The sequence below is a fragment of the Lissotriton helveticus genome, chromosome 7 (assembly GCF_964261635.1).
Source record: "Lissotriton helveticus chromosome 7, aLisHel1.1, whole genome shotgun sequence".
NCBI classification, from domain to species: domain Eukaryota; kingdom Metazoa; phylum Chordata; class Amphibia; order Caudata; family Salamandridae; genus Lissotriton; species Lissotriton helveticus.
The window spans coordinates 145735307-145748051 of record NC_136068.1 but is presented as its reverse complement, the minus strand read 5'-3'; positions in this window follow the sequence as shown (position 1 = coordinate 145748051).

Here is a 12745-nt window from a genome sequence, read left to right as displayed (position 1 = left end):
AGGCCATGAGGCCCAGCTGCCTCCGTCAGTCTCACACAAATCCTGGTAGGAGCTCCTGTGAAGAGCTCCCAGTGCTTGGGACCCCGCATCGGGCTTTATCCCGGTTAGCACCCATCAGAAGCAGAAAGAAAAGTAACTGGAACAATAAACAAGTAACAGGATACTACAAGTAACTGGATTGCTGACCTGATCGACGGCGGAGCTTGGAGCCTGGGGAGCACCGCGACCTGCCACTGGACACATCGCGACGCCGAGACCGGACGCCGGGAGACTGCAGTCGGAGCGGGCTGAAGAGTCAGGCTGGGTTGATGCTGGGTGTCTGCAAAGCCCCGCGACCTTGCCTCTGGACTTTCCCCCGTTGCGTCGCCGGGACTGGGCGGCTGGGGCTCCGGGAACCTGCGGAGTGCACCGTGCTACCTGCACTGCGGATTGCCTGGTGTTGGCACACATCACAGAAGAGGACTCGCAGCGGCACTGGGGAGGTGAGTGAGGCCCCCCGCCCCCCGACCGCTCCAAGGCAGAGGCGCGAGTTGGTGCGCCGGCTGCTGCGACTGGCGGGGAATTGCAGAGAGGAGCCGCCCGCATCACATCATAAAAATTGCGGCGCCCTCGGTGGACCGGGAGACCCCCCCCCCACCCCCGCCCGCCCCGCGGCAGTGACGTGGGCTGCTGTGTCGGTGAAGCAGGGATTACTGGGGAAGCACCCAAGCAGTATCGCCGGCTCAACAGCAGGGGAAGCGTGAAGGCATTGACGGCATTGAGGGCTGTGAGAGGGCCCCCCCTCTCGTTCCCCGCTCCCAGTTCCTCGGCAGATGGGGGCTGGTGTACCGGTGCTGCGATCAGCCGGCACCTCAGACCTTGGACGCGGCACACCAACGGGACCAGGTGGGATCAGCAGGGACGCCTGATAAGGGGAGCCTGACACCGGAGGCTGAAGTGACAGAGTCAACGGAGGGCTGAGAGAGGGACCCCCCCCAGCCCTGTATACAATTTGGGACAACAGCAAATGGACAATCCCGGCTGGCAAACTCAGCATACACGCGGTGCAGCTGGTATATAAGGTATTTATTCCACCCCTCCCGCCTACCCACATTTTAAACTACCTCCACTGTTCAAAATGGCTGGGGCCATAAAACTGTAGTAATAAATCCCACCGACGCCCCTGATGCCCACGAGGCCCTGCAGCTCAACTCCTCCACACAAGTTCACCAGAAGTAGAGATAAGCCTCCCTCTCAGCATGCTATGAGCAGTGCCTGCACTAACGGAAAGTGAAACAGCCCTTCCCTGTGCTCAAAGGAAGAGCAGCAGACAGAGGACTAATATCTCTATCTCCTCTAGCGGTTCGGCCATCTTGGACTGTCTATCCTTATCCTTGGCGACCATCATGGACTAGTCATCCCCCACGTTTCTATGTCTGCCTTATTACAGTGGTACTTTTTGGAGATGCCTATTTGTATCTTGCACACCTCACTTTTTAGTCACCTGTAATGTACCGACGTTACCCCAGACCTTGCATCATTTGCTTACACGCAAGATTATGATAGGGTGTCTGCCTTTTACGGTGATATTATATGGTTATAATCCTAATGATAGGGTGTCTGCCTTTTACGGTGTGATTATATGTCCTTTTTCTTAATGGTATACTGCACATCCCACTCTTTCTGCACCTCTATACACCAATTGCTACCTCATATTTTGGTTGCTCACTATTGTCACTTTAGATCTCATGTAATTTTTAGGTTGCAATTGTATTTTGCTACTGATTCATATACCTCACTTATTTTGACTACTCACTATTGTTTATAGCACATAACTGTTGGTGCAACTCTATCTTGCTACTGACTCATGTACCTCATTTATTTTGAAACACTCTTCTTTGACTTTTCACTATTGTCTCTTTTGACTCAGGCACTTTACTATCTGCATCGGTATTTCAGTCCAATATACCATCAGTGTTAAACCTATATTTTATGTTGTACCTGTGTGACCCACGATGACCTCACTGTAATGCTCCGAATAATTGCACATTTTGACCTGCCACACTTATGTAACCTGCCCCCATTTCAAGCTTCATTCCTTTAGACACCAATTACTACCTCATATACTCTGGCTGCTCATCAATATCACTATTGTTATATGCGATTGTGTATTAGCTTAAGTGTTTGTATTCTGCTCCCGTATATCATTATTGTGCATCCTACACCTGTGCAACCCGTACCCACTACAGATCCTACCCCTATCTGCATTGACTACTACAGCATACACTTTAGCTGTCCACTAGGGTCACATTCATTCCATGCAACCGGCGATTACTGGACACCCTCCCACAACTGCCGACTACAACACCCCAACATGGAGCTCATCGGCAAGCACACATACAGAATCAACTACCCACCCGCACTCACCAAAAAAGCAGCTAAACGCTTTAAACACAACTTACTGAGGTCTCACCCTGAAACACCCTTTGCAGACACCTACTACTCACCAGTCATTGGTGACGTAAACATTGATATCATCTTCCACACCGCTTGCAGAGCTCAATGGAGAAAAACGTTCCTCTCTCTACTCACCGTATCCAATTCCAGGAAATCCGCTCACGGCCAAACACTCTCCATCACACCATCCCTAGTCTTCCCAGGCAGAACCTCCTTCACTATAACAATTGGATTGTCCTAATCCAATCCACTGACAGGAACCTGGAACTACTAGACAACCTGTTCCCCACTTTCGTACAGCACCTCTCCAATACACGGACCCCACTCAATCCGCTCACCCTTGACCTCACAGCCCCCAACCATAGCGATACCAACACAACTCAGTCCCTAAATGACACGCACCTCTCCTCCACCACCGGTACCGCCGTCATCCACCCACCTACTGCAACCACTTCAAACTCCTTAATCACAGACTCAGATGCCCCCCCCGGCACAGACCAGCCGCACCCCCTCCCGTCCCACCAACACCCTGACCTCCAGTCATACCACTCCCATTCCTCCCTCCCCTGACAACACAGCCCCCAACCACAACGCCTCTAACCTACCTCTGCCACAAACGATCACGCACCTCTCCTCCACCACCGGCACCACAGTCATACACCCACCTGCGGTTGATACCTCACACCCCTCAACCACAGTCACAGTTAGGTCACCCACGCACACCAACAGTCCCCCCTCCCCCCTTTCACCAGCCCACATGCCCATTCTTCTCACACATGACACCACAGCTCCCACTCACAATACGCCCTACAGAGTTCAGCACCAGACCGACACGCACACAGACAAACCCCACCCCTTACTCCTCCCCACTCTTAGCCCCCACCTCCACCCATTAACAACCCACACTGAGCACGTCGCTATCAACCCAACGTCGACTCCACAAAATAGAACAACGTACATTCACACTTCCCCTCCCATTCTCACCCCCCATCACCCTACAGGCGTCCCCATCACCGCTAACACACGCCCATCCTCCACCATGCACTCTCCCCCTACCACCAATACCCTCCTCCATACTATGTCATCCTCCAACAACCTTCCAATACCCACTACCAACACAAATACCACACCAGACTACGTTATGGCCTCCCTCCTCCAGCTCAAAGAAGACATTCACATCATCAAACAACTACTCTGCACGCATTCCAGTCACTCCTCACCCACCACCCTCCTCAAGCTCAAACAAGACATTCACATCATCAAACAATTACTCAGCACACATCCCAGACACCCCACACCCGCCTTCACCAGCCCCACCCTTCCTAACAGGACCACCACTGGGTTGGCTGACTCGCGCACTCAACGCCCCCCGCACTGGACCACAATCCCTGTTCGCAATCGGGAAAACCGTCCGCATCGCTCCTGCAACACACTATCGGACCTTAAAACAGTTACCCTCCTCCGCTCCTACGACCCAGCTCCCCTTACCAACTTACCCTCCACACTCTACGCCATCCCAACGATTCATCCAAATCCCCTTAGACCCCCAACGCAAAACAACAGAATTTCTACCCTGAGCAACCTGAGAAAAGTCCCCCTCTCTCTAGAACCCCCTTCCACCCTCGACACACCCCGTCTCAAATGCACCCTCCTCAACTGCAGATCGGCCTCTAGGCATTTCTCTGCAATCGCTGAGCTCATATTATCACTAGACCTTGACCTAATCATCATGACTGAAACCTGGCTAACTGAATCTTCTACACCCATATTGGACATTCTGGTTCCCCCTAGCTACCACATCACCAGACTAGACAGGTTTGGTCAAAAAGGTGGGGGGATCGCATGTATACACAGGAGTAACCTCTCTGTCTTGAAAGTAACCTCTCCTTCCCTACCATCCCCAACGTCCTGTGAATACATTTGCCTCGATATTATCAGCGGGGGCAAACCGATATGCTCTCTTCACTGCATTTACCACCCACCAGGGGACAATTCTACCTTCTCGCAACAAATCATGGATTTGATCACAACCAATTCAGGGCGACAACTCACACAAATATACCTTGGCGACTTCAACCTTCACTGGAACGATCATAATGACGCGGTGGTAAATAGTCTTAAAAACTTCCTCGACGCCCTTGACCTCACCCAAATTTGCAACAGCCCGACCCACGAGAAAGGCTCCATCATCGACCTTATCATCTCCAAAGAGGACTCTATCCAACTCGAATCTATCCAACCCTGTGACTGGTCAGATCATCACATTGTCACTTTCTTCATCAACGAAAAAGTCAAATTTAACCCGGTTCAATCCTTAAAGCCCAAAGTCTGGAAAAGAGACCTGAAAAAACTCAACCCAAACTCTCTGCCCCCCAACAGCTGCAATATATTACTTCCTCCCAATGGCGTTACGGATGTACAATCCTTGACGGATCATTATCTCAACGCTATGACCTCTATAGTTAACGAAGCTGCACCTATGCAACTAAAAAGAGCATCCACAAAAATGTCCAACCCTTGGAACAACGGGAGTCTCAATGACGATAGACGGGCCATGCGAATGGCAGAGCGCACCTGGAGATCAGTTCCCTCCGCACTGCATCTAAAAGCGCTGAAGAAAAAGAGGAATGCCTACTTCAGGAAAATAATACGCTCAAAATCAGATTTCTTCAGCCGCCAGCTTGACCAAGCCAAAAATCGTCCGAGAAAGCTGTTTGACCTAATCAGAACACAATCCAAGGAACAACCCCAACCACTCAGCACCCTCCTGTGAAGACTTCGCCTCCTTCTTTATCCAGAAAACAGACAACATAAAGAACGATCTCCTCATTGACTTAAGTCTCTACCCCAAACCCCTCTGCACAGCACCCACTGAACCAAAAAACAATGCTACATGGTCATCCTTTGCCACCTACTCGGAAGAAGAAATTGCTAGACTGCTCAGCACTGTGAAACCAGCCAACCACCTCACGGACCCCCTTCCTGCCAACGCGGTCAAAGACCTTACCCCGTCGCTCCTCCCGCTCTGGACTAAAATTATCAACAGCTCACTCCAACAAGGGACCATTCCTGACTCCCTCAAAGTTGGACAAGTCACACCACTACTAAAGAAACCTACAGCCGACCCCTCTGATCTAAATAATTACCGCCCCATTACCAATATCCCGACCCTTGCCAAACTGCTGGAAAAATGCGCACAAACTCAATTGACTAGACACATTAATCAGTTTGATCTACTCAACCCTCATCAATCAGGCTTCAGAGCGGACCACAGTACAGAAACTGCCATGATTCACATAATTGACGACGCCCTCCAAATCCTGGATCAAAACGATACCTGCCTCCTTATCCTTCTTGATCTCTCTTCTGCATTCGACACCGTCAAACATGAGAACTTACTCGAGCTCCTAAACACAAGAATGGGTATATCTGGAACTGTGCTCAAATGGTTCACGTCCTTTCTACACAACAGAACGCAGAAATTCAAGAGTAACAACGTGTTGTCTACGCCTATACCGGTATCGCTAGGCGTCCCACAAGGATCCTCCCTATCCCCAACTTTGTTTAACTTAGTTATGGAACCTCTCACCACCTTGCTACAAGCATCCAATGTTCAATTCCACATGTACGCCGATGACACCCAACTCTATCTCAAAGTAAAATCACCCAAAGTCATTACGCTCCTGAATTCAACGATCAGAAGCACCCAATCATGGTTGGCCGCTAATCATCTCAAACTCAATGCTCTTAAAACGGAGTTCCTCCTGATCTCACCTCCTGCGAAGTCCAATACCACTCAAATCTGGCTTAAACACCTAACGGCACTCAATGTTCAACCCACCATCGTGGACTCAGCAAAATCGCTAGGCATAACACTGGACACCAACCTCAACATGCAGGAGCACATCAACAAAGCAACTAAGGGGGCAAACTATCAGATCAATACCTTAAGGAAACTCAAACCCTTCCTTCCAGCCAAAGATTTCCAAACTGCGGTACAAGCTCTAGTCATCCCCCGAATAGATTACGGCAGCATCGCCCTCTGCGGTCTCCCACTAACTACCACGGCACCCATAAGAGCTTCTCTAAACGCCGCAGCGAGACTCATCACCGGATCAAAAAAACACTCACACATTTCCCCCGACCTGAGAGCCCTGAATTGGCTGCCTTTTGAAGCAAGAATACATCTGAAAATCGCCTGCATCACGCACAAGGCTGTCCACCTGAGTTCACCCGGATACCTCGCCCAGAAGTTGACGATCTCTGGAGGCTCTAGAAAGACCAGAGGCACAAACAATCTCCTGCTAAAGCCCCAAAGGTTCCGCAAGGAAAAAACGTATAAACTCTCCTTCTCAGGAATGGCGCCCAGGATCTGGAACTCACTCCCCCCTGAAATCAGGCTCATCTCCTCTACCATACTTTTTAAGAAAGAAGTAAAAGCTATCCTCATGGCTAAATACACTTGAATTGTTCTTGGGGATGATTTTACAGACGTTGTACCATTCAGTTATACTGATCTTCTATGCTTGTTGTATGACTCGTATTATTGACCTGCCTGAGTGTTTACGCTTTTAATTATTTGTATCTGTTTCATTACTGATGTATCTGGCTGACTATGTTCCCACATGTATCTTCCCCACCCCAATTGTTATATACTCACACGCTGCTGCCTTTCTCTGTAAAGCGCTCTGATATCTGTAAAGATCTTGTTAGCGCTATATAAAACTTTCAAAATAAATAAAATAAATTGGAATTATAACCTGATTATTGTACTGTGTCCAGAATGGCTTTGATAAAAGGGAGCATCTGAGAGGGAGTCAGGTATGACTTTGGCACGTTGATAGTGAACCCCAGCAAATGCCAGAGGCCTGGAGGTTAGCGATGACTGCTTGGGGTTAGCCTGCCTTCAACAGCCTGTCGAGGTAGGTCCCTGACATCTGCGGATGGGCTGCAACCACGGCCATCACCTTTGTGAACACCTGAGGGGGTAGTGGTAAGGCCAAATGGGAGCACAGCAAACTGAAAATGCGTGTGGCCCACTGTGCACCACAGGTAACGCCTGTAGTCTACCAGGACTGGTATGTGGAAAATAGACATCCTGCAAGTCCAATGCTACCATCTGGCTCAACGGACACAGGACCTAAGCCAACATGAGCATTTTAAAGTTCTCCTTTTTCAGGAAATAGTGGAGAGGGTGCATGCCTAGTATAGGGCGGAGGCCTCTGTTCTTTTTCGGGACTAGAAAGTAGCGGAAATAGCAACCACAACCGAGAACAGATGTTGACACCCTCTTTTTTGTCCTTTGGGTAAAAGAGCATGCTCATCCTGACGAAGCAGGTAGAGGTGATCCTCTGTTAGCCAGTCTGTGGATGGTGGCATGGGTGGTGGCGTTTCTATGAATGGAAGGGTGTAACCCTGCTTAACAATTTGAAAAACCCATTGTTCAAGGTGATGGACCACTTGATGGTCCTGCTGACTGAGTGCCAGTGATGAAGAGAGGGCACATTAAAGGGTTTAGGAGGCTGTGGCTGCTGAGGGCTGGGGGACTGGGCAGGTCCCTGGTCTTGGTTGCCATGGTGCACATGGGACCCTTGTCCACGACCACAAAGGGACTGGAGAAGTATGTTGGCAGTGGTCTCTGGGCATGATTGGACACTGTTTGTAGCCCCCTACCATCGCCACAGAAGAGAAAAAAGCCATAGTGGGGCTGGCACAGACTCATGGAGCCTCCACGGGGTTGGGATAGCCATAAAGATCCTTAAATCCACCCCACTTGTATTCCCCACAGAGCCTTTCAGTGAAAGGAGGCGTTGTCTCCAACTCAGAAGGTCATGTTCCGGGGGCCACCGAAGTCGACATTGGGCGGCTCCATTCTGGCTCCATATTGAAACGGGCTCTGGGGAAGTTTGCGGTCTCTCGACTAGAGACAATCCGGATCCAGGAAAAGATCCAAAAGCGCCTGACTGGTGCTGAGGTCGGACCCGACAGTGGGCATTCAATGGGGGCACCTGAACATGCTCTAGAGGGGTTGACCTGTCTCAATATGAGGTGTATGGCCTCATAAAACTCATTTGACTGGGCAGTGTAAGGATGTGGCGTAACCACACACCTGAAATTTCAGGATGTCTACAGGAGTGATGAATGATGAATGCTCCCAATACCTCTTGGAACACCTCTCAGTGCTGCGACTAGAACGCTGTTACACTGGCAGATCTTCCAAAAGGGAAGAGAAAGTGGATGAGAAAGAAGAGAAACACACTGCTTCTTCGCTCAGCCTGGTCTAGCCGGGCACCATGTCTTGGGTCTCTGAGGAATCTACAGCGTTTGTTTGTGTAATACTGTTACGGTAAAAATAGTATGGATGAGTACAGACTTCTGCGCACACATACACACTCATAAGTAAATCCCCTAGAGCCAAGGAGAGACCAAACAGAATCACTATGAACTTCTAGTGCGGGCCCTAGATGCAAAAACAAAGATATGTCTGATAATCCTGATGAATAAGGACTTACAAGTAAGCATCTAACAGATCAAGGTTTGCTAGAGGAAGCTCCTGGGCAGATCATGGGAAGAATCACTTGCAAAATTGCCATTCTAAGTCGTCTGCGTTGTGAAGGAATGTTGAGCCTCTTTCAATCAACAACTGGTCTGTATTTTTTTTTTTTGACAATCAACTTTATTGGTTTTAAGCTCATACAAAGCCAAATTAACAGTGAAAGACATTTGGACAATGCTACTAAGCACCACCACTGGTTGAGAGCACATCCACGATGTGTAAACAATACATTTGTGCACATAAGTGAACTTTGATTTGATTAGACGAGCTGATTAAACCATTTGCCCCTGACCTTATTGTAGTTGGTTGAAAAGTCCCAGGCCTCGAATAAGGGTTTTTCCTGTGTGGCACACCAGTCGACTCCCCGGCTCCATCTGGCTATGCTGGGGGATTTAGATTGTGCCCAGGTAGCTGCAATATCACGTTTGGCCACCGCAACTGCTGTCCCAAGGAAGAGCTCGTCTAATCGAGAACTGTCCAGGCCATCCATTACCCCCTGTATGGGGTCATGGGGAACTTGACAAAGAAAGTCAGTAGGTGGTGCACTGCCGAGTTTAAACAAATGTTAGGATGCAGGTGAGTCGGAGTGGGTGCTCTCGAGGGTAGCGTTACCGTCAAACGCTTAACTTAATGAACCATGTGGTGTACGCATGAAAATGCTAATACATCCCCCAATGAGGCACTCCAAATAGGGTCAAACAAATTGATTCCAAAGTTGTTCAGCGATTTAAAGAATTTATTTTTCCATGAATAGTTCCTTTAGCAATCTCGTTGGTATTTAAATCATATCGACGATGAATGCTTAATGCAGGCTCCAAATGCTTAATACAAACTCCAATGCATTTCGGGCGAAACGCCCTTTATCAAGGAGAGCTAAAACGAAAGAAGAAATAAACCCGTGTTAGGGTGAGGAGGAAACATAAACCGGGTGAGGTGACGATTATTATTAATTCTTAAGTGGCGATCAAATTAAGGTGGTGGGCAGACGTTTATTAAAAGTGTTATGAACGGTGAGTGTTAAAAGTGCAGCTAACAGGTGACAGATAGACCAGCGAGTGCCGAAGGTGCACGGAAACCAAAAAGGTTCCGTGTGAGACTGAGGATGTGGGACTTACTTCTTAAGGTGCATGAGAGGGTTTGTCTCTCCTTGCCGAAAATCTGGAGGTCTGGTTAGTTTGCTGTTAGTGTGTGGAAGTAAATAAAGTTCAAGGGCGGGATGTGAAAAAGAAAAGGGGCGGGCTAACGCGTGGTAAACGGACGAAGGGCATTACTGTGGTGGTCATCTTGGAGTGGTGTTAGGGATAGGGGATGAGTGCTCAAATCAAAGGATGGGAAGGTTACGGATAAAGATAAAGTGTGATGTAGTAAAGAGCAATCGATGGTAAAATCAGTATGCAGTGATTACAAATAACAGCTGTATTCAACACGATCATTAAGACCATGTGGTTTTAATGTCTGTAAACGAAAAATCCATTCAAGTTCTCTCTTAAGCAATAGCTTGCGAATGTCTGTGCCTTCTGTAGGAGAAATGAGTTCAAGTACAATAAACTTAAGTTGCGCAACTGTGTGGTGAAATTCCTGGAAATGCATAGCAACGTTAGATTTCTCCTGTTTGGTACGAATATTGGATTTGTGTTCATTCATGCGAGTTTTTATTTTCCTCTTGGTCTTACCAATATACATTTTACCGCAGGGACATTTCAACGCGTAGATCAAATTCATAGAATCACAAGTGGCGTTGACGTGTAGTTTGATGGGGTTGCCTTTCATGGGATGTCCGATGGTATTGCCCTTGATGACGCAATTACAATTATTACAGTTGAGGCATGGTTGTGTTCCTTTGTAGTTGGTACTGTCAGGTGTTGGTTTTGCTAAGATTTCTTTGAGATTCTTGCTTCGGGTGTATGCAAACAGTGGGGGATTTTTAAAAATGTCCCGGAAATCAGGTTCAATCTGTAGCATGGGCCAATGTTTAAGAATGATTTTCTTGTATTTAGTACTGGCTGTAGAGAACTTGGATACCAGAACCATGCGGTCATCTGATTGTTTGTGTTTTTTGGAAAGGCTTTCTTGTCTGGTGATCTTTGTCACACGAGTTTGAGCTTCCTTGAGGATGGTTTCAGGGTATCATGGGCCAATGTTTAAGAATGATTTAGTACTGGCTAATCGAAGAAGACATCAGCCCCACCACAACCATTCGTAATAAAGAGCAATGCGTAAAACAACTATTGTATCTCTCCAAACGCCACATCAACCAAAAGCTCCATGCGAGCACCTTACTTAAATATCATCGAGCACTCAGAATCCCACGTGGATTGCGGATAGCTTTGAAGCCCTCCCTATGCAAGAACTCCAAAACATTCAAAGACAAATGGAACGGGATACTCAACAAATGTAGTCTTGACCTCATTCTTTTAATTGTGGAAGAACTTTCCGGGATTCTCAAAGAACTGGAAGTCGAAATCAAGGAAATAGACAGTGAAATGAAAGAATTACTAACGTCAGAAGAACTCACTGCTACACTTGATGACATCAAAACGATCCTAGACAAACACTACAAAGAGATCAACGAACGTAAAGTCAGAAAATTTCGAAGGGATACGCTTGACTACAAGCTAGATGAAGTATACTCTTTTGCTGATGTCTACGCCCAACGACGACGCAATAAACCCTTCAATGCACAGACCGACAGTTCATCGTCGGGAAGCGACTCCTCTAACCGTCCTTCACAAAAAACGAGTTCAACATCCTCGACCCGCCATACCACAACTCAAGAACAAGCATCTACATCTCAAATAAGACTATAAGAACCTTCTGCGGTCCCTTTTTTAGGATTAGACCCAGAAAACATCGAAGACTCCGGCGGAGCAAAAAGAAAAGACAGGGAGAAAAGTCCACCAGCCACCAGGAGCACTGTCACCAAGAAAGACCCGAAACCGAAAAAACCCACCTAGTTATTAACATATCAGATACCATTATTTCCAAACATCAAATGGATCTCTTTGAGAAAGGCACATCGTTCATACCAGTAGCACACACCAATCTACTAGAACTTGAAGTGAGTACTTTCAAATTGACAAGGAAATTAAAACTACGCCATTTTTTTGAGAACACCTTACCCACCAATACGAATACCAAAAGCGATCAACTTAAGGGACTACGACCCTCTAGCAGCTACCAAGCACCTAGTAGCCATAAGTGCATTGACCTTTTTGAAAACCTAGTACGGAAAGATCTGTTGAACATCAACTTTAAACCTCAATCTACACACAAGAACATCACAAAAAAAGATTATGACACCCTCAAAAGCCTAGCCAACAATCCACATATTAAATGTCTCAAAGCTGATAAGGGCGGTGCCCTGGTGATTCTCAATTCTAGCATGTACTACCAACGACTTAGAGAACACATTGAGGACAACACCATCTATATGCAACTTGACCAAAACCCTACTCGGGACTTTCACAACATCTTGAAAGACATTGTGCACAAAGCTCACCAAACCGGGATCATCGAAGAGCGTACCAGAAATTACCTTCTGCAAGAACACACGAGGAGTCCCACAATTCACTTGAGTCCTAAAATACATAAAAATTTGCACAACCCACCTTTCAGACCCATTGTTTCTACTAAAGGCTCAATTCATGAACCCACAGGGAAATTTATAGATAAGTACCTCCAACCGTTGGTGATGAAAACCAAAAGCTACATCAAAGACACCACAGACTTTCTTATCAAATTGAATGAAATCAA